The sequence below is a fragment of the Zootermopsis nevadensis genome, unplaced genomic scaffold (genome assembly GCF_977971745.1).
Source record: "Zootermopsis nevadensis isolate Lab colony 2312 unplaced genomic scaffold, Znev_1.0 Znev_ptg000022l, whole genome shotgun sequence".
Classification (NCBI taxonomy): domain Eukaryota; kingdom Metazoa; phylum Arthropoda; class Insecta; order Blattodea; family Termopsidae; genus Zootermopsis; species Zootermopsis nevadensis.
The window spans coordinates 13796354-13816432 of NW_028259154.1; the positions used below are offsets into that span (position 1 = coordinate 13796354).

At 37.2% G+C, this 20079-nt stretch overlaps 1 protein-coding gene across 3 annotated transcripts in view; it reads right to left on the reverse strand.

Annotated features, from left to right (window-relative positions):
* The window catches only part of LOC110835907 (limbic system-associated membrane protein), an 893271-nt gene that overhangs the window by 664938 nt on the left and 208254 nt on the right, over nt 1–20079 (reverse strand). The gene's annotated exons all lie outside the window — the stretch shown is intronic.

The following is a 20079-nucleotide window of genomic DNA, read 5'->3' on the forward strand; positions in this document are numbered from 1 at the left end:
TAATCTACATCGAAAATAAATTAAATAAATTACATTACTGATTATTCAGTGTTTATCATAAAATAATATATATATTTTTTAAATTTCACGTACCCCTTAAGATGTCTTCGTGTACCCCCGGGGGTACGCGTACCCCAGGTTGAATACCACTGTAATAGACGACGAAAATGAAGTGAAAAAGTAAAATAAATGTTTATCTTGTTCCTAATACAGTGCTAAGATGGCTTATAAAAGGCGTGATGTAAAGCTCCACGAATTCTAGACATCGGCACCAAATCATGAATTAGAAACAGAAAAGGATGATGAACGATGACCACTGTTATTGAAGCGACATTACTAGAAAGAAGAGAAAGAATAATAATGAAAGAACAGAAAGAAGATGAATACAGCACGTGTGAGAAATACTGAAAGATAAGAAAATTATGTGCTTTGCATGGAATCCGAAGTCTCATTATTGTAACCACAAGAGCACGCCATTTGACCCTGACCTGAGCCAGACGAATCCACTCCACGTAATGAAACTGAATTCTGAAAATAGACATAAACATAATAAAATGATAAATTCAAAATATAGACGTAGTACAAAATGGCAGTAAACTTTATAACATGCTAAAGTGAGTGGGGTGCAGCAAACACACAAGGAGAGATCCGACAACTTGGCCAGGAGACCTCAGGACATGGCAGCTAATTGATCGTTCAGTTGCTGGACGTTCGCGTGAGTTTCAAGGGATTCCCCGGGGCCTTCATTAGAACAACTGAAGGAAGCTCGACAGCTGCTATTATTATCATTAGAGGCTTCCCTTCACTCTCCACAGATTTGTAGGTGGAGCGATCGCTCTAATTTCAGAAGGTTTGTATGTTATCCGACCTCTTGGCGTTCAAGTATTTTTTACACATCTGAGATAGAACTAAATGCCTTAAGTAACCGACTGACTGGTTATCTAATCGCTGACTTCCTGTCTGATTGGCTTACTTACCTACCAAGTAACTGACTAACTAGTGAAGTCAATGAGGAACTGGTACAATGTTCAGTGTATATACTATCTACATAACCAAGCACAAATTCTCAGCCAATACAAACATCCACCCATCTACTAATACACCTACCTATGCGTCTGTCTTTCCATCTATGTGCTTATCCATCAATCTATTAATTTATAAATCCAACTTATATCTATTTAAATATTACAGACTACCCTGCGTTATACAACAGTCCCGTCACTTTTCATTCCACACTACACATATTTTACACAAATAACATAGCTTGATTATACTCCTTATGTAAAAGTGTAAACCCAAAATAAATACAACAAACTTCCTGTTACGTAATGTTAGTAATTCGCTGTTACTTCTTCTCTCTACGAACAAAATATTTTCTTACTGTTTATTTTAAAGACACCCGACATTCGAGTTTTCCCCTCAAAATAAGAATCTAAGTTTTGTATCCATTCAAATAGAGAGGTTACGTGTTAAACACTTGTTCCAGTCACTCCTTTTAGGTACATTACGTTTCTGATAAATTCGATCTAAATATTTTCATTTACAGACCAATGATGTCTTCATAAAATTTCAGAAATTGTTCACTACACGAAACATCAGTCGCAATTTAATCTGCTGGGATAGTATCTTAAATTAGAATACAACCGCTTCATTCCATATTTTTCAAATCAACAATCACTATATCATTCAACGCTTTTAATTCTGATCTACTGAAACGTCGTCACATAAACAACTATATCTCTAATATATTTTAATATTTGTCACAAACAGCCGTTTGAATCTTCGTCGTTATCCGAAAATCGAATGTATGTGCGCATGGGACATTCAGTAACACGTAATAGTTTGATATGCCAAGATACAAAACAGCAGATACACTTACACGAAACTGAATTTTTGAACACATGACAGAAGCCGTCCATTGTCTCTGCACTGTTATCTGATTGTTTAACCTTGTGTGTGACTTGGAACATGCAAAAAACTCCAGGAAATATATAGGATGTAGGGGCTGAACGTTGGGTACTGATTAGTTCAAGTGATAACTCGGCAGACATAATTTCATTAATCATATATTACCAAACGGATGTTCCTATTTGTGGTTATGTTTCGCGTGTAACCGCGACTGTAAGCAGATTCGGAAGTGTGTGCTACGCATTTTCAGGGTATTTCTGAACAAACCGGAACTTAGGACCCAAGGAAAAGAGTGTAATTTAATGATGCCGAAAATTACATAATTTCTGCTCTTCCTCAATCACCGTTAAGGTAATTATGTCAATTAGAATGATAGTGCGAGACATACAGCATGGATGATGAAAATAAGAAACGAGTATACAATTTTAGTCATAAAACCAGATGTGACATTTACAGGTAGTTTGAAAAATAATAGGGAAATTCAACTAAACTGAGTTCTGATAGCGAGAAACTGCCGGTTTTGTTTAGAAACCAAAATATGTAACTAAAATGGTTGCATTTGTCAATTACAGGAGCACATTACAAAAAAAGAGAATACACGAATTAAAAAAAACCACCAACAACAGCAAATGTATTCTCAGTTTAATGTAGAATCTTTTCTCATGACCGCGGCATTCTTTTAAAAGTGCTCAGCCAGAGAGAGTAATTTGTTTTACAAATTAATGGCGAGACTGAACTCAGGTAGCGCAATTGTGTGTACTAATGCAGTAACCAAACAGCGATTACTCATTATCAGGAGCACAGTGAGAGAATGTTGTAAATATAAGTGGTATAAAATTAATTTACGACTCCATATATCACGTACTGCGTCTGGTCGGTGGCTCCATAAGCCAGCAGCTGTTCCTGTCACGACCGCCTAAAACAATTCTCATACAACTGTCGGTATTACAGGGCACTGACGTAGTCTCAGGGAAGCAGATGCAGTGAAAAGTTATTTGCCATTTTACACACTTCATTAGTCACGATGTTCATTTATTAAACTACTGTACAGACAATAGAATCACAGATGTCTTTAACTTGTAATTCATATATGCTTTTTTTTAAATCTTAATGACGCCTACATTATATGTTACGCTTAATGTCTCAACATTCCAATTATTTGTAAGACAGGAAATCTACTCGAAATTAACTTTCTTTATGGTACACATTTACAGACATTAACCTAATTCGATAAGAAATCGAGTAACCTAAAAAATTTAACTATCCAGTAGTAATGCTCCAAGTTTTTAATGGTGCCACGTAAATGTAACCCATAAAGAACGATTCTGTGCCGGTTTAATCCACACCACATTATCAAAATGATTTTCTTCATATCCACTCGAACACCATACTCTTTGTATAGGCCATGTGACTACTTTCTAAGTTGGTCTCCTAAAATATCTCTACCCGTATCTTGTTTTATCCAAACTTCATTTCTCTCTCATCTTAAACGCAATAATTTAACTACCTTTGAGCAAAGTGATTAGATGCGGACTGAATACTACGGGTTTCATTTCTTGAAGTGACGATAGGAATTTTCTCCTCAGTCCCCTAATCCATTAAGTACCGATGGTGATGATGTTCAGAACGTGGAACTAACAACGCAACTCCGTCTGGTTAAAATACATGGAGATTAACTTGCACATAGGGTAGTCATTAAGCACTGAAGCAACATTAACCTCACATAACAGCTAGAAGAGAACAATGCACTTCTGTAGTAATGTAACTACCTGTAGCTTACTTTCGTACTTCATTGCACAGGGTCTCTCTGTCTCTCACCAAATGACAGTTGTTCCACTCTTCAGAAACAGCTCTGTTTATGCAGAACCCATTAAATTATCGTATTCACTGGCTCCATGGAGCACAGTCCATCTTGAGAGTATAATAATCATACGTTCAGCTGGTCAGGAAATTGCCCGCTTTCCATGGAACTCAAAGATTCATTACCGTGTTCGCAGAAGGTCGGCACTTACCTACATCCTGAGCCAGATGAATCCAGTTCACACTTTCCCACATTAATTTCGTTCTATTATTAACCTCTCATGTACACTTAGGTCTTCGGAGTGGCCTCCTAGCTTCAGACTGTACAAACAAAATTGTGTACTTACTTCTTATCCCGCATTCGCGCTACATGTATAGCCAATATCATCCTTAATGACTTAATGAGTCTAATAATATTTGGTGAAAAGAACTTTAGAGATCAATTTTATGTCGTTTCCTCCAGCTTCCTGTCATTTCATACGTCTTATTACGAATTATTCTCCTCAGCAACCTGTTCTCAAATACCCTCAATCCATTTTAAGAATATACCAAATTTCACACCCATAAAAAACAAAGGGAGGATTTTAGATTTGTATGTTTTATTCCTTGCGTTTTAGACATCAGGTGGGAAGACAATAATTCTGAATTTAATCTGTTCTTAACTTCGTCGTGAATATGATTTTGGAATATAGATTAATGTATTTTGGAATGTTGTGACATGGAGCCAAGTAGAAATTTCCAGACTTTTCGGAGGTGCTTGTTTCTTCTATTATCAAGGCGATAATCACTCATCGAACATCCTTAATTTTTATAGCAGTTAAGATTTGATCTAAAACTGAGATTTTATTAAAATTAATATCACATATTATGGTTCTAATTTAACAACCTGGAAATACATATCGATTTAAAACGCATTTAACACTATCCGAAATGTAAGGTTGGTTATGTGTGTGTGTGAGTTTATGTATGGCGGATCGGCAGGTAGATTTCAGTTCGACTTCTCAGCGAAGTATAATTTTCCTTGGTTCCCTTTTCAACATTCACCCCCTTATATTCCTTTTTGTCTTGAAAAGACTCTTCAATTTTTCATGATTCTCTCCTCGCTCGTCTCCGTTCTTGTCATTTGATATTCACTCACCGAAGTTGGTTCTTCATGGCAACTGAAGAGGGTGGAATAGAAGAGGGGAAAAGAGGGGTTAGAGCATGATGAAGCAGAAGCGAAATGAGACGGCATAAAACAGCAAGCTAAAGTTTACATCTTCCAAACTTTGGCACTGCTGTTGCGAGGTTCAAATCAACTAGGTTTCCGTTCAATGGTGAGAAATACACGAACAGAAAGGCTGAATGGTAGACAGACACTAAAACAAAGTGCGGACAGATACTGAGAAACAGATTCAGAAACATGAAAAGGGCGTTGAAACAGATAAACAGATTGACATTCAAAACGAAAACCCATCGCAGTTTGTCGAACTTATTTCCAGATTCACTCGTTCACTCTTCTGTTATTTAAATACGCTTTTTCAGCTGTACAGGTTATACAACATCGAATAGCAGACTGATTGTGAAAATAAAATGAAAAATATATAAAAGGAACATGATATTTCATAGCTAAAATTACTACCGTGTGCCTGCATGAAATGACGGAGAAAACCACGAAAAGCTCAGTCAAGACGACTGGTCTCCGGGCCTAAAATCGAGCTCGGAAACACCAGAGTAGAAGTGGGATCTGCAAACTCTTGAGTTACTTATTGCCCAGAAGTTAGGCCGTCGGAAGCATTAAAATGGTCCACGTACTAGAAATCAGTGCAATTTACATTAATTGTAATTTGTAATATTTAGCGAAACTTCATAGGCGGAAAGAAATCCTTCAGATCTAGTAACTTAAAAACAATTACCCAAAACGACCCCGACGTACTGAGAGTTGCCCCTACTACTTTTATAGTAACTGACTCTCAACAGTAGGTCTTGTGAAAAGAATTAGTCTATGTGTTGGTATTCTTAAAACACACTCCAATGTTCATTTCTTCTTACACGGACTGTACTGTTTAAATACGGAATTGCATATCACAGTTACTACTTTGACAAAAGTCGTCGTCCTGTTAAATTTGATGCAGTCATGCAATTATCATGAAGTTAGTAGTATAAATTCCACATCTGAATACAATCATTGACTAATTCATTAGAAATGTACTCCGAGGATTTCATGCGTTTAATAACTGGTAGCATGATATCGGAGTCTTTGCCAAACGGACTAATCTGAAATAAAAGAGGAACGTCACGCAACGGATTGAGATGGACTTTTGACTTGATGTATGATCAGACTAAAGGGAATTTACGGGCCGGACGTACAGAAATAATGGCTTAGCTTCTGAAGTTTATACATGGGCACTGTAAAACATCGAGGTCAGTTAATGGGTGCTAAACATGCAACAATCTCTGCGTATTTTATAAATATTTTAAATTGTTTATTTTATCTAAATTGTATCTTCGAATTTATAATAGGCATATTTCAAAATAACAACTCTTATCTTACAAGTAATAAATGGCGAAGTCTTGTTTGCAAATTTGATAATTTCTCATTCAGTCATTACTGTGATATTTCAGAAGACATTCGTTCATGACCGCGTTTACAAAATCTGACCACTGAGCAGTATACTGACCCGGCTGAACGCTGTCCACACTCACATTTTAACTCTCTTGATCCATTTTTATATAATTATGAAATTAGTTATACGTTTCCAAAGTGGTATCTTCCGTCGAAATTTCTTAGCACAAGTTTTGTATGCCTTTTCCACTAATCTAAATAATTTATAGGTAGTTAACAAATTCTTAAGTACGCAATGTTCACAAAGTTTCTTTGAAGAAGGTCACTTCTATACACCATCTTCCGCCCACCTGAATAAAATCAGTTGCTTACCTATAGTCTAAGCAGACTAAATGTGCTACAGTCAGCGTGTTTCTCTGATAACACAGTGCTGTTTCGTTGCTGTAGTTGCATGAGAAAGTCGGACGAGACGCAGTATTGACTGGCGTTAATAAGAAGCAGGGAGGCCCATCACAGCAGTTAACGCAGGGTTTAACTAATAAGGAAATTGCCAGCTCTAGGCTTCCAATTCCGGGGCTTAACTCGCAGAGGCAAGGTACAATCTCTGCCATAAATTAAAACACTTCCCCCACCTCTTACTTACATCATCCAACTATGATATGATGGAAATTGAGTACCAAAATAACTTTGTACAATCTACGAAACCAAGTGAAACCATTCCTAGTGCACGGAAACATTATGCGAATAAATGCAGAAAGATAACTCAGACGTAATGAAACATTAATTTCATTATATAAAGTAATTCTATGGAGCAGAGCCCTTCTTGAGAAACAGATTGCAAGCTCAGGTAGAGAAAAAACTTCCGGCTTTTATGGCACCCTTAGGTTCACTAACGTTTTCACAAGAACCCTAGTCCATGTCATAAGCCAGAAGAATCCAATTCGCGCCTTCCAACCCAATTTCCAAAGGTCATTTTAATATTATCTTTCCACGTATAATTCAGACTTCCAAGTAGTTTGCATTTCTCATATACTCCATTCATGTTACATAAGCCATCCATCTCATACTTATCGACCTGATCATCCAGTATTTTGCAAAGAGCACAAATTACTGATTCCTCTATGTCCAGTTTTCCAGCCTCTTGTCGCTTCATTCATTATAGGTCCTGTTTTTTAATACCGTCGCTCTGTGTTCTTCCCTTAACGTGACAGTCAAAATCTGAGTTGCATCGAACCAATGTGTGACGGATACCGACTTGGATAAAACATAGTTCTCAAGGTTGGTATAACACGCAAAATATTACATTGTGTTTTAAAGTTATTTATCTTTATTAGGGAACGTTAATTTGCAGGCGGCATTGCATATCAACAACACATATTATAATCGCTGAAAGCAACACGACAAAAGGCCATGTGACAGTCCTCACTCGGGAAAGAATAGAAGGAAGAAAAAATGACAGAAAGGAAGAAAGAGAAGTAAGAAAGTAAAATAAAGGAATAAAATAAGTAACTCCCCAAGGGGAAGTTCTTTTGCGAAGTTAATATTCGCTCAGTTGCTCGAGAAATTCCTCCCTCTTTATGGAATGCAAGTATTCATCACCGTTTACATCATAATCCCACCTGCGGTCCATATCTTAAGTCAGAGAACTCCACTCCAAAATCTCACACCTCAAGTCTCTAAAAACAATCTTAATATAATCCCCATCTACGCCCAGATCTTGCCAGTAATCTCTTCTCTTCACGTTTCCCCACTAAAATTCTTCATGTATTTGTCATCTCTCCCACGCCTGCTGTATGCAAAAAGGCAAGAACACAGAGAAAGGAAGGAAAATGTAAGAAATGAGAAAGAAATAAAATTGTCCCGGTGCTGACGGAGGCGCACTTCCAGCAATAAAATCATGAAGCTAGAACATTGTTGGGTTCAGCGAGGCGTCGTCTTCTATTTTATTTCTTTTCTTTCGCCCAGGTCTCCCACCCCAACCCTTCCTACCCTTAATTGACGGTGAGAGAACTTCGGGCTGGGTATGGGACGTTACTGGAGTCGGTTCAGAGACGGAAATTGGATTTGAATCGGGCGTTCGATCGACTTCAAAACGAACGCAGAAGCCGTCTCACTCAGTACGCTCCCATTCACTCCATACTGAGATATCTTCACCGTAAATTATATGGTCGACAACTCTGCTTTCAATAGGGATCATTGTGCTGTGTAATTTATATGGAATATTCAACCTTACACAGTGTAAAAGTTCTCGTGTTTTACTTCGGACCTGATGAGACGAAAAAGGATTTTGCTTGCTTAGATTTGTTTCCTTTAACGACATACCACAGTTAACTATGCGAGTGTTACAGAAGTTCTAATTTCAAGTCTCGTAAATCAGATTTTCCTGTAGTCAACAGTCACTGTGTAGAGCGTGAATCAGAAGTTGATCAAAGTAAGCATATCTGTTCTGTTATGTGTGTGTGAACTTACACGAAGTTTAAAATGTTTTCTAAGCGAAAATTACTCTATTCTGGAACATTATAAACAGAATACCCACTATCTGAGGTATGAAATTTTCGGTGTTACGAACGGACGAATCAAAGAACAAATATTATTAAGATTCAAGGTTATCACGGCGGTAAGTACAAAGATGGCTGTCTTCTGAGTTCTTGCGCCGTGTAGTCTGATAGGAGCACACCGACGTTTCTGTGGTGATCATTCTTTCCATAATCAGGACGATGATGGATCGTCGGTAAACTCCTGCCAGACTACACGGCGCAACAACCCATAAGACAGTCATCTTCAACAAATACTCTTATTCAAAAAGTATGTCTTACAAAGGGAAATTCAGTTCTAGAAGGGAGAAAAGACGGAATTTTGAATTTTGTATTAGAGAAACCTCAGGCTATTAATTTGGAACTTTAGTACATAATTTAGAAGTTCCTACTGATTTCTAGAAGGTCTGCTAAAATGGACGTCCTTCGTTTTTCATGATACGTCAAGGAATAAAATCATAAACGAAGGGGAAAAACAACCATTTCTTCCGACAGTCTTTCAGAAATTATTATCTCTCACATTTGTATCATCAAGGCCAGTGAATAAAAAGGAACAAAGAACGGCCTTGAATAATACTGTTAATATATAATTCTCTTCTCCCGCTTACACGTATAGATATTTGAGTTGTATAAAGACAAATACAAACACGAATATGAAATAAAATATAAGTGAATGAGTAAGGCGAGTAAATTGCCAAACGGTGACAAAATCGAGCTTTAAATATCCTGCAGGAGACATAAAAAGTATGACAATAAATTCAGAAGAGTTTCCTGAAATAACAAACATAAAATATCTCCCCTTCTTAAAACTTCTACTCAGAAACATCTCTTTCTAAAGTCTACAGCCGGTTTGGGATCTGCCCCTTGTCCCTGTTTCTTATCTTCTCTTAACACCCAAGGGTATCCATTTTACTCTCCTCGTTTGCAACAAATGGCATTTGTGAGGCAGACTGAAGTATGTCGGTCCCACTTTGTAGAGTCGAAGACTATGAAAAGGAATAGCATTTCATCATAAATCCACTGACTTACTTCATTTTGATCACTCTTTCTTTTCTTTTGACGAATTCCAAATCCCCTTCACCCAGATTATCACAGGATACACTCTCCACACCAAAGTCACGTATAAAGAGCAGCACATGAACTTACGTGAATGCAAGACAGAGTCAAGTACGAACTGTCGTAATGAACCGAACGCAGAGGGTGTGTGTAACGATCTATAATCTTATAAAGACTCGCTTTATAGTTCTAAATTGCAGACACTCCTCTAGAACAACTAAACCTGAATCTTAACAAATATATTCAACCCCCATTACATTTAATGAATTTATGTCGTCTTCGGAAAATCTATTGTGTAACCTTATCTTTTAATAACCAACGATGTCTACCAGCTGAGATTATCAGTAAACTCCCTGCTTCTATAACACCAAAAGAAGTTTATATATTCACTGGAACAGAAGGGCATATAAAACACTTTATTTTAGGGCATTTAAATTAAATTCCTTGATATTAACAAAGGACCAAAGTAAATTATTAGTATATTTAATCAGTTGTATTATTGTATAATTAAAAGTGGGAATATCTTGTGTGTGAGTGTATATATCTATGTATGTCTGAAGCGTACCAATTAGCCAGTTCACAAACTAGTCTTTTGATATTAAATCCGCACGTATACAGAGTTTGGCACCCCTGTGATATGGAAGTTTGGGGTTGGTATCTTGGTTTAAAACCGGTTACCATGCCTGAATTTTCTCTACTTTCTTCATTCGCTCCAGATGCTCAGACATAACCTCAAATGAGGAACAACTGGTTCTTTTACATTTCATCGTTCATAATCATCCTTCCATTAGGCACTGTAAAACATATGCAATCAAAATAGCCTGGTTATATAAAACAAGCCCTAATCAATGAAGACCCCAGAGTTTGCTAACATAAATGAGAATTTCCGCAATACACATTTCTTAAGCGCCTCTGTTATGCCGTTAAAGAGAAGAATAATGAGAAATGACTATTGCAAATTCAGTTACGTGCTGAGAATATGACATTGCCTCCAGAATTAATTTTATTTTAGAATCGTACAAGTGACCCAGTTCTCTCTGGCGTCACAGTCTCTTGCTTAAAGGCCAGTGACAGGAACGGGAATAATTTTCCTTCTGACATATGGCTTCAGGGAAAATTCTAAAGAATTATCCGAAAACTACTAGCAGCAGAAACATACAATATTCATTGCTAGTCTCTCGTGAGTACTAAATCAACCGTATAGTTATACGGAATGAAAAAACAGGAAACATGACAGAAAAAGGTATGATAAAAGCGTAAACACACGTGGGACAAACATGAAAGAAGGATAACGGGGAATTGTATCATTCAAAGAGAATGAAGACGGTAAGAAAACACAATGAACATAGAATTGCATATTTTGTTTCTTATCTGATCAGTTATTTTCAGTTAGTCAATTAGTCAATCAATTACTTAAGCCATCTCTGGTTTAGTCTGACAGTCAATAAATACGTTTGTGGCCTTGTTATTTAGACAGTTATGTAGTTAACAAGTTAAATCTCAAGTTATTTACGATAACTGGTAAAACGGATTGTTGTAGGCGAAGGAAAAAAATCAATGAAGGAAAAGACAAAATACGGTAGGAACATTTATGCGATATCGTCCTGATGATGGAGGCAACAAGGACCTCTGAAACGTCGGTAAACTTCTACCAGACTACACGATGCAACAACTCTGAAGACAGCAATCCACTTTCCAGTTGCACGTTTCTATTATTAAAATATCCATGTCTCCTTTTTGCACTGAATCCAATACCTGCAAAGTTGGATAGATTCCTCTACTATCTACTCCGTTTCATTGCATTACTTCAGCATAAGCCTTGAGAAAATCTATAGATGGTTTGAGTTTTCATACCCATTGTTATTTTGAAGGCCAAAGGAGTTTCGTATTTGAGTGAAATGGGTTGGAACCTGGGTAATATCACTGAGGCTCGGATCATATTATCGGCAAGGGTTGAGGGTGGGGATGGGAGTTTAGGTATGTGACGAACAGAAATCAACCTTCTGCGGATCATTTGACACAATCAGGAAGAAGAAAAAGAAATATGCTGAAGTTTAACTTTTATTATATTCCCCTCCCACTTTCTTGTTCGATTCTTACGCATCGTTTTGCTTTCTTGTTCAAATCTCAGATATCATCTTTGGTTTTCGTGATTGGAAATAATAAGCTACATTCTCTCTGTTCAGACCAAATCATCAAGACCGAACAACCTCATATAATAAATCAGGAAATGATCTTCGCTGCATAGGAAAACATATGTGTAGAAAATACAAGTAATCATTCGTCTTATTGGTTTCCTAGAAAACACGACACATGCAATAAACGATTAGCCTAATGTGATTCTCGTGTGAAACAATGCAGGTGCTTAGTTGTAATCATTGTGCCACATTTTATTTTATTTTCAATATTAGTGCGGAATGTCTAGCTGAATCTGAAACCCTTCCCATTCATATTAACCATCATTTTTCAATATAACAACAACCATCAGAGTAAAGTCAATTACTAAACAGACAAAGCTATGGCGCATATAATGTATAATATCTGACTTAACAAGTTTGTTATTAGTAAGCAGGTTAACTTTATTCGATCGATTGATATAAGAACATCCACCTTGACCGATTATCTAATATAAGCCATGGCCTCTTTCTTATAGTTCAGCATTAATATTTGATTCGACACTAAAGAACTACAATCGTTGAGAGTAAGTTGTTATGTAATCAACAAATAAAGGTCCTGTTTCGTTATTTCTGGGCCCCGAAAATAAAAACAACTTCATAAAATGAAAATTCCCAGCTGAGTAGTTAACATGCATGTTTTGTATTTGAGATGCTCCGAGTTCATACCTCGACTGGGAGACTGGATATCCTGACTTTCCTAAATCCCTCCAAACAAATTTCCGCATAATATTTTAAGGTAAAACTCCGACCACTTACTTCCAGAGCGTTTCCTGTTTATTTTTATTAATTATTCTATCATTCTGTTATTGGCCTCTTTTGGCTGTTGCCAAGCACTCTAATAAATGAATTGAATTAAATTAAATTAAATTATACGCTATGGTTTGTAGTCAACAACATCAGCTACTAACACGGCCGTTATAACAGTCAATAAGAAGACCAACAAAGCACTGATTTCTACCCGTTCACGTATAAATAGCCACTGTGATCGACAAAGTAAACTTCTGTAATATAAAATTCTCTTTACACTATAACCATACACTTCATCTGTCCTTCCTAGTATCGCGGCCTACAGGTTATTACACTTCAGAAAAAACCGGATCATGACGTCATCTTGAACTATTACTTCGATAACAGACGGCAGATAATGAACGCCATGAATACACTTAATTACTTTCCCAGAAGAAGAATATGTTGGTTGGGGGAGGGGGTTGTAAAATGAGGGTGGAGTCAAGAATTAATGGTCACCTCACGTCATGCGAGCACGTGGACAGCTAACCGCCCTCATATATTTTAATAAAAATATACGAAACAATAATTAACCTAGTAGTTCTTTAGTTATCCACACTCCTGAAACATTAACCAATCGGTCTTTCATTGTTATTTCATTTCATTCAAATCATTATCATTGTTTGCCGATGAAATGGCGGCATATTATGTCGGGAAGGGGTGGCGTGGAGAGAGTAATCTGCTCTGGAATGATTGGTTACCTCGCAGCACGCTACTGGTGGTAATAAATTTGTTGTGACAGGCCGCATCCATGCCCAAGCTTGTGATCTCGTGATGCTAACTGACTTGAATAGAACATAAAATGAACTCAGAGGCAAGAATAATGCAGCATTTTCAAAGCTATTTGCAGCAGTTTTCAAGCTACGTAAAATTCGCTGAGGTCGCATTCAGAAACTTACTGAAACAGAATGTAAACAAGGTGTCGCAAATGAGAAAATTAGCATCTTAGCAACTTTGCTGTCTCCTTCGCCGATCTCTAGGTAAAGAATTTCACAACCCGTTCTGCAACTATTTCTTTCCTTGGTGCTTTCAGCAAATGTTCCATCAGGATTACATTTAAACGCATATTATAAAAGTTATCTACCAAAATAAAGCAGTGTATAACGAGTGGAAGAGTGTAACACAGGTTCTTAATTTTCAGAATTTATTATTTATTTAATACGACTTTATGTTCATTTATTTAAGATACAAAACTTTCATTGCGACGCCTGACGCACCACAGATTACATTCTTTATTCACCAGATCGAAAAGTGTTTCGGCATAAAAATTTCAGATACTAAAAAGATTAATACGGTTATGACACGTCATACGCCAATTTAATTTTATAATGAGTCCTTACGATAAAAAATTCAGTAAGTGCCTTTTGAGTTTCATGTATAGCTAGACCTACATTCGACCGACACGAACGAAAAGTAATTTCGTCTAGGAGGTATTAATCTATATTATCCATATTAAATGAAATCAAAATCCAATATTCAGGTCTGGAGATTAAATATGGGGACAGACAGATAGACAGACAGATGAATGGAAGGCAAAGATCTCCCAAATGAATCAGAAACTTACAAAACCAAAAGATTCCACAAAACGCACTACATAAAAACCAAAAAACCAACATACTAAAAAGTAGATTATTTATTACACTATTTATTTTCCACAAGCATAATTTGTAAGTACCTAATTTCTGGATATATTTATAGTTCACAAACTTTTTTTATAAAAAGTTACAAGTTAAAAGTATTTTTGAACTCGTATTGCTTTCACAAGCCCCGCGCCTTAGCCGCGCGGTCTGAGGCATCATGCTTCGGACTGGTGATACGGAATGCGCGCTGGTTCGAGTCTCGGGGAAAGAAATTTCTCATGAGATTTTCGACCGGTGTATGGGACCGGTGCCAACCCAGCATCGTGAGGAAATTGGGGAGCTACAATGGGTAGCGTAATCCGGTCAGGAAAACTAGCAACGGCTCTGGGTTCGTCGTGCTGACCACACGTCACCCTATATCTGGTTACATGATCGTTCAACTCTGCTTAAGTCAGCAGCCAACTAGTCGGCTTTGGTTCTCAGAGGGCTGTTACGCCACGGATTATTATTATTACAGAATTTTACAAGTATTACATAAAACTGAAAGAACACTGCATAATTCATGTGGTTACGTGTCGTTTCTCATTACTGGGGTCACCTTTTTAAGTAGCTATAGGTTACGGTGGTTCCTTATGGTCAAAACCAAAACCTAGTAGTAAAACAACATGAGTAGAGGACTGAAGTAGTTTTGACGGGAAACACCACGGACCAGGCTGCCCGCGCGCAGTAAAGTCATGTACTGATGTGGGAAACGACGAATTTGCCCTAGTAATTGATATGATAACAACAGTTCAATTTTCTAAAAAAAGGACTCATGTGGCTTTGCAAATGACCGATTCAAATACGATTTACTTCTATGTATTTACTCTTACGATTAAAATTTTTATATCTACTGGACTAACCACAGCAGGCTACATAATTAACTTCAAACTCGCAAAATCACAGAGGGAATTTTTAGCACGTAATTAGTTGTTGGTTGGTTACAAACCGGTCACGAACGCAAGTAATGAGATGGCGAGCTTACTGAGGCCGATGAGACTGTATACAGCAATAATGAAGCATGATGGAAAATGCTATGCACAATCATTTATGCCCCAGGCAGAATTCGAACACGCAAACCCTAGGAACAAAATTGTTAATGCTATGCGCTAATGAACCGAGGCATTGTGTATTGTACACACCCACACCTCATAATACGGTGGTCATACAGGGGGGACAGGTCATGAACTAACATGATCGGGGAGATGTATGCTTAAAGCGCTCGCTAGCCGTTCTTTACAAAGTCATACAGCGCACGTAAAACAAGAAGGAGCCCAGATAGCTCAGTCTGTATAGTGACTGGGTTACAGACTGGATGACCACTATTCGATTCCCACCTGGTATGACTGGATTCTTATATTCGCAACGCCCAGAATGACTCTGAGGCCCTCCCAGCCTCTAATAGGTATGTGGGTTCTTTCCTCAGGGGCAAATTGGACGAGACTTGGAGCTAAGTACCCACCTCCATTCAGTACCGAGTTTATAAATGCGTCGATACCTCCAATTCCCCATACATTTCTAAGTCATGGTGCTTAGATAAGCACCAGTGACAACTTTACCTGATTGTTATACAGCCTGACATCCTAAGAAATATTCTATAATACAGATTCAGACAAAATCTCAAAGTTCAGAAACTTTACCACCTTTGCAATTGTTAACGTAGACTGCCTAAAAATTTGTAATTTTATTTAGGATGCACTTCTGTGCATAATTCTACATGCCTAACGCAATTAGTAACTAATTAAGTGTAGGTTTCGGGGGCCACTATTGTCTTAGCAGCATACAATTAAGAAATGTCTTACGGGAAGTTAAGATAATTTCTATGGTTTGTTATAACACAGAATTTCAAGGATCCTACACTAACAGGCGCTAGTTATACCCCATTTCGGAATTTCACACAGCTATCATCTTGGTATTATCAGCAATAGGGAACTTAAATAGACTTACTGCAATGTGGTGGCCCACAATAGTACGACGTTCATACCAAATTTCACGGAAAACATTTAACTGTGATAAAAATTAGATAAATTATGAGAAACATTTTTCAGTACTGATACACGAAGATTTAACAACTTAAACATTCACAAACAGAACTGAAAATTAAAAACAAAACAGGCCTACATATTTCCGATTTAGACCGATTGTGTTAGCAATGGGACTTCGCTAAAATGAAATATGAATATATATGAGGATGGCTGTCTTCTGGGTTGTTGCGCTGTGTAGTCTGATAGAAGTATACCGACGTTTCAGAGGTTCCTGCTGCCTCCATCATCGGTAAACTTCTACCAGACTACACGACGCAACAACGCAGAAGTCAGCCATTTTCAGACTCACTACCGTGAAAACCTTAAATCCTACATTGAAAATATGTTTTTTACTTAAAAAAGGTTTTATGGTGACATGTTTACCACTGCCTTTCTCGGAAAAAATTAGATGGCAAGATATATGCCAATGACATGCGATGTAAAAGGTAGTGGTAACTCGGGTGGTGCCATATATTTCATCAGACAGTTGTAGATTCATAGCCACTACTTTAAAATAATTTCCTGGTGTCCACTAGATGGCAAGGGAAAACTGATGTTCAATCACAGTAACACAGAAATCCACTGCCTTATTTTTTTTTTTTTTGTGTAAGGTGACAAAGTAATGGCTACTATCTTATAAGAGGTTACAACAACACTAAAATAAAGTAGCGCTTAGTCAAACTGTCACCAAAACCCAATTAAGCGTTCAACCATTTCCTCTTCTGTAGCGTCTGACTCAAGATATATAAATGTCATAATTACCAACCAATGCCTCAACGAAGCAACACGCCGCTGCATGCAATCTTGTCCTGCTCGAATCACCATTGATGGTTATAATACTATGTTTCACATTCTAGTCTGAAGGCATCGACCATTTCTTTCATCACTACTAGACGATTAATAACCTACGATCATCCAAATTCCATGGAGTATATACTTTTTTTAGATGTTCGGAGTAGCTCAGGTTGGCAATAAAATTCCGTCCATTTATGGAACTATTTTATTCATTATGGAATTCACAACAGCTCGCCAATCCTTAGCCAGTTTAATCCAATCATCCTATTTCTTTTAATCCTATTTTAACATTGTATTACTATCTACGCCTACATCTCCCTAGAGGTCCCTTTCCTTCTGGTTTTATCACCTCCCTTATGCGTGCTAAGTGTCTCGTCCATCGCATCTTCTTTGATTACCCTCGGCGAAGAATACAAATTACACGCCTCCTCATTACGTACTTCGTCTGTTGTTACTCCAGCTCTTCCAGGTTAATGTAACTTCCTAGGAATTTTGTTCTCAAACACGCTCAACCATTTTGCTGCTGTTTCTACAGAAACATAACCTAGTATTATGCGTACGTTCAGTCTTTCTGCGACTCCTTATTGCTACGCCCCAAATATACGACCACTAGCAAAGAGAGTTTTATATTCGTATCGTTTTGTACGGCATAATTTTCATCCTCCTGATCTCATCACTCTGAACACAGCGTGTTACCCTTCTGTTCATCTACTCATAAAATAATCGTACCTAGTCAACCCCTTTCATCCCCAAGCATCTACAAGCTACCCCACAGTTTCGTATTTACGACATAATGGATTTCATTGTGCAACAGCATGAACTTGATAAAGTTATAGAAATAAATTAAGTTGAGACAAACTTTTATCTTTTCCTGCACAAACAGCAAGATAAATTCAGCACCTGAAAGAAAGAGACCGAGCGAGCTTCGATTTCTTGAATGCCGGTTCAATTCTAAATTTGATAATGGTTCCTGGCAAACGCAACGGCAACGAATAAGGCTCCAGGTCCGATAAAATATTCTTATTTGTTTCTTCTGTAAACTATTTATTTTAAACAGTGCAAGTAATAACGTCTCTGAAAACAGCTTTTACTAATGAATGTATGGCTTAATAATTGGTAAAGAGATATCATAATTAAGAAACCATTAAAAGAATGGTTAAAACTTTAAAAGGATGCTTCATATCCCAGTGTCGAAACTGCGTTTCATTATGAACAGAACGGCAGGAGAATCCAAGGACGTCTTACATAACGATGCGGATAATCAGTTTCAGTCCTTATAAGGAAACAGTTCGCAAGTTTTAACAGTCCCGGAAACGTTCATTTCATCATGATGATGGATGAATAAATTAAGGTAGTAAGAACCTAACCGGCAGATTAACAGAAAAGCTGCAAAATTCACTCTTCCTGTTCACATGGATTAGTCAAATAAAATTGTAGGATTTTATCTTATTTCTTCTACATCTTTGCGACTTTGTTTCCAGAAAATACAAGCATTAATATTTTATGTACATGCCTGTATTAACTTATTTGGATTTGCAGTTGAAATAATTATAACGTTATATGTCCGTCCCAATGAAATAAAGGGATAGTACATGAAAATAGGTCATGGTTAATTCACAGTTACCGGTTGATTCAACATCCATAAACGTTCAATTCAAATACTGTTTTATAAAGTTTCCAATAAAACTGTGACTGTCACAAGATATCATTCCTATTTCCACAAAACCAGAAAGTTCATCATTAATATTACAACAGCTCGACATTTAACCTCATTTTATCAGCACTAGGTGATTTGAATAAATCAAGACGTTTCTCGTTATGCAATATCGTAAAATGCTAGCCAAAATCTCTAGTATTGCAGGACGTTGATTGGATCATAACACTATATAAAATAATTATGTCCTACATTCACCTTTCATATCAGATCAATAACGTTCCAAATCTTAAGCTGTGCTGTTTTCGTAGTTTCTTGGTCTACACAGAAAAACTAGGGGAGACGTTAATAAAAAGAATTACCACAAAAATATCCTTCAAAATTGTTAATGTGTCAATATTATCGTCGCCCTACCTCATTAGAGACTATACCATATAATACAACTTTTAAATAACCCCAGAACCAAGTAAAATTTTGTTAACAAGCAAGCAAAATAGTGACGAGCTACCTCCAGGCGCTTGTTTAAATTTCAAACAGTCTGTCGTGTAGTCTCGATGGTCTAGCCACGTGATTATCGCCTTTAACTCTCGAACTGTCAGTCAGACATTTCACCCTAGCTCTTTTATAGAAGCCAACGTGATATCCCGCAAATTGTTGGAGATCGGGAACTCAGCCATTATAAATTAGCTATAAGGCACCAGGCCCGCTGTCAAGTGGATGAAAGGTCAGTCCGAACGTAAGCAGCAGATGTCACAAACGCTGTGTTGGGAGCAAGTCCACTATCACGCAAATAGAGAAAAGTAATACAACTTTTGCAGACACCGTACAGATAACAAAACTCTAGCTTCTATTAAAATTCTATTCGAATGGTAGAGGAAATACAGAACTAACACATTTGGTTCAAATTCATACTTAGCTTACTGCATAGCTAAAATTGCCAGTATTAGTTAATTCTATCTAACGCTAGATTACTGACAGATATAACACAGTTAATTCATAGTTCTCCATCTGATCCTACACTGTTCGAGTTTTGTTCTAAAAATGATATTTTAATATAATTCTTACAACTCCAACTCTGTTTTCAATCACATGAATTCCAGGTGATTGTACGCAGAAAGTAACACATGCTCTTGTTGCCTGTATTAATTCAATTCAATTCCTTCAATTCAGTTCATTTCGTT